A 3,824-nucleotide genomic window follows, 5' to 3' on the forward strand; every position below is an offset into this window, starting at 1 on the left:
TCCAAGACCCATGGACAACCCCTATAGTGGACGTCCATTTCCTTGGTTAACCAGCTGGTCAAGGCTGACTAGCTGGATGGCAATTTTGAAAAGGGTTTTGCATGGATTTAAAGCTTAGGCCTTTATTGGCCATATGTCTTTCCAACACCCTCATGATGAAGCCTAGGCTCCATCATGATGGGCGCCATTTTCAAAAGGGAGCCATGAGGCTGGCGCCCCATGGCAGGTTTGTAAAATTTTCAAAAGTTTTTGAATCCTTAAAAAAACCATTGGGCACGTTGGGTGGCAGCCAAGGGCGCCCCCTTGTTATTTGTTGAAGTTTTAAGGCTTTAAATGAATGGCATTTTTGAAATTCTGCAAAACCTTTTTAAAAAACCAACATGCATTGGTTGTTGGGGAGCGTTGAGCTCCCCAACCCTTCATTTTGGAGGGATTAAATCCCAGGCGTCCATCGCTCAGCCCACACATATAAAATCTTTACACAAAAATGGGTCCCCCTTGTTTTGGACGATTTTTCCTCTTTTCTCTCTCTCAAAACTTCCCCTCTTCTCTCTTGTCTCCTACCTCCAGCCGTGGGTTTCACCTTGGCATGGAATAGCTGCAGCACCTCCACACCTTCCATCTCCTTCTTCAAGTTTATCTAAGGTGAAGACTCACCTTGCTGGATATAGTGTCGGTATGAGAAAGGAAACCGTTGGAGCTTTGCACCTGGGCATGCAAATCCAAACAGTGGATTAGATTACATAGCAATTGTTAAATTATTAAATCACCATGGATTAGTATGAATTCTTGTTGCATGTATTTGAAATCTCTTTTCTCTTCGTTTTCTTCCAATATCATGCTGATTGAATCATTCTCTTGCATATTGTTGTTACCCTATTAGTGTATTGTTGTCTTGTTGTTTTCTTTTTTTGTTGTCGAATTTCTTGGCTATTGCCACACTTTCGGGTGTGTTGGACCGAGCTGGGATCGTCCATCTTAGACCGAGGCCAGATGACAGTCCCTTGTGATTGCTGAATGCTGGCTGGCACGTTCCAGCCATCAACACTTATTTTTTTTTATGTTGTTTTATCATTCTCTTTTTTTTTTGTTTGCGTTTTCCTCTTGTGGTGCTAGGCTTAACCCAGTCCCAAAACACTGGGATTGGGGTTGCATCCATGGTAGTAGGCACTGGTCACGACGTGACCAGTCCATTTTGGCCGTGGAAAGTTAGACCTCTGGTAGTAGTGCATCTTCCTCTTTTTTTTCTTTTTTCTTTTCTTTTTACGATTTTCGTTTCGGCTCATCGAACCTATGTGGTGGAGCAGGCTGGGTCGGCTCTGGGCATGCACCTAGCACTCCTTTTCGCAGTTGAATCGCGGCCTTGGTCTCTGGTTCACACGCAAAGGGTGGCTCTGTAAGACCCGCAATTTTTCAGAAAATATCTGAATAAATTCATGAGGCATTTACCGATAAAAATAGCATTTTTTCTCAGAATGCAAAACCAATCAATTCCTGCGAGTCAGTTATACTTAGGATATTCGTCGATTCGCGAATATATGCTCAAATACTCAGGAAGCCATAACTTCCTACCTGAATGAAATCAATTTTTACGAAGAATGATTACGTGACACGAAGTACGAAGAATAAAGCTTCTTTTTACTTTTTAGTTTAGAATTAGGAATTTAATTGGGTTTGTAAATATTGCACTTTACGCCCTCTGTGAAGGGTATTCATTTGTTGTAATAGTTAGTTGTTTTACTTTTCTTAAACATTTTACATTTCAATAATTTAGGCAATAAAGATTAGTTTAGATTTGTGTACTTGAATACGATATATTTCCGTTCCCTGAGTTCGACCCGGTCTCATCCACTAGTGAGAACCGGTTTTTATTATTTGATGTCTGGTTTTCACATGTTTTTCATATAAAAATCTTTTCAAAATTACAACGATTTAAAAAAAGACATCAAATTTTTGGCGCCGTTGCCGGGGAACGGCGTAATATTAGTATTCACTTTATTGCCTAGTGTTTGTATTGCATTTAGGTTTAGAACCACGTATGTGCATATCTTAGAGACGAGCTTACTTTTCTGCACAACCCACCTATTAAGATCCCCTTAGAGGTGACTGTGTACGATTGCTACCGTACACATAGATTTCATATTTCTTATGCATAATCTCTGTGTGATTCAAATGTTGGTGTTTGTTTAGTTTTTGTTGTTTTTAGTTTACTCGCTTTGTGGTTTGCGTGGTTTGGCCGCTTAGTGTGTTAGTTAGGTAGAAAACCCAAAGTTAGGACGTGTGCTACACTGGTCTACTCCAAGGTGTACGCAATGGCTGACGATCATCAATTGATCTGTCCTTTGAGGGAGTACTTCATGCCAAATACGTATACTCCCGCCTCCTGCATCACGAGACCTGATGTAGGAGCGAGCCATTTTGAGATTAAGGCCAGTGTGATTCAAATGTTACCCTCATTTTATGACCTTAGTAATGAGGATCCATATCGTCATCTTGACGAATTCCTTGAGATTTGCTCGACTATGCGAATCAATAATTTTGGAGACGACGCTATGAAGTTGACTTTGTTTCCGTTCTCTCTCAAAGATAAAAGCCAAGCACTGGCTAAAATCTCTTGAGACGGTTCGTATTACTACTTGAAAAGGAATGCAAAGAGAATTTTTAAAAAAATATTTCCCAATTAGTAAGATGAACCAGTTTCGTAAAGCTATAACCAGTTTTTCTCAAATTGAGGGAGAACAATTTCATGAGTCTTGGGAGAGATTGAAAGATCTTCTCCGCAACTGTCCCCATCACCAAGTGCCTCGATGGCAGTTGGTGCAGTATTTTTATGACGGGCTTACTGAGAAGCATCGTCAAATGGTTGATTCGTCTTGTGGGGGCACTTTTATGCTCAAGAGTGAGGACGAGGCGTGGTCTCTATTCAAGACCTTGAGTGAAAACACGATGCATCATACCTTGTCTTCACGGCTCGATAGGACTACATCTTTGTCTAGTGGTCCTAGGAAAATAGGGATTTCCGAAGTTGGGTCCGAGTTAGAATTGTGTACCAAGGTTGACCAGTTGACTAGGAAGTTAGATCAATTCCTAGCCAATTCTTCGAGAAGTCCAGTAGAAAGAGTGTGCGAGCTATGTGCTAGCCCTGCACATTGTGTTTCAGAATGTTGTGAACACCCCAAATTTTTCAAAATGTTGTAAATATTCCCCTTTTTGCCCCTGACCCCACTTTCTGGGTAATTGAGTCAGTTTTAAATCTAAATTCCATTTTATTTCTCAAATCTTGCTGAAATTAAATTCATTTTATATACTTGACTCAATTTCGGACCCGGATTCATTGTCAAAATCAAATCTGAGCTTCATTATCCAATCAAATTCTCAAAATTTCCAAAAATAACTTCTAGAAAAGCTCAAACAGTTCGTCCGGTATCCGTTTGGATCCATTGCATTGCATTTCTTGATTCGAGTTTCAAAACTCGAATATTTTCTCAAAACTTGGGTCAAAAAAACCCATTCTTCTGAAGAATTTTCCCCAAAATGGCCCGAAATTCTCGGAAAAACACTTTTGTAAATATTTCTCAGAAAATACAAAAAAAAAATAGTATTTAATCCTTGTTTTCATGTAAAAAACTTAGATTCTTGCTCAAAAAATACAAAAAATGGAAAAATCATGCAAAAAACCAAAAAATTAAGAAAACTACGAGGAAAATAAGTGGTTTTTTAAAAAAAAAAAAAAAAGATTTTGCCGAAAAACTCACCTTGAACCACTTTACAAAAACCTTTAGAAAAGGAGCCCCCTTTTCGCAAATTTGTTTTTAGGGTTTTTT

General features: G+C 39.2%; 1 non-coding gene across 1 annotated transcript; it reads right to left on the reverse strand.

The window, feature by feature from the left end:
• Positions 1-2,695: 2,695 nt before the first annotated feature.
• On the reverse strand, positions 2,696-2,801 carry LOC149837779 (small nucleolar RNA R71). The gene has a single exon (XR_016432304.1). It is a non-coding gene; the product is annotated as a small nucleolar RNA R71 (small nucleolar RNA).
• Positions 2,802-3,824: the final 1,023 nt, after the last annotated feature.

Source organism: Nuphar pumila, chromosome 5 (assembly GCF_984573655.1).
Source record: "Nuphar pumila chromosome 5, dmNupPumi1.hap1.1, whole genome shotgun sequence".
Lineage (NCBI taxonomy): Eukaryota > Viridiplantae > Streptophyta > Magnoliopsida > Nymphaeales > Nymphaeaceae > Nuphar > Nuphar pumila.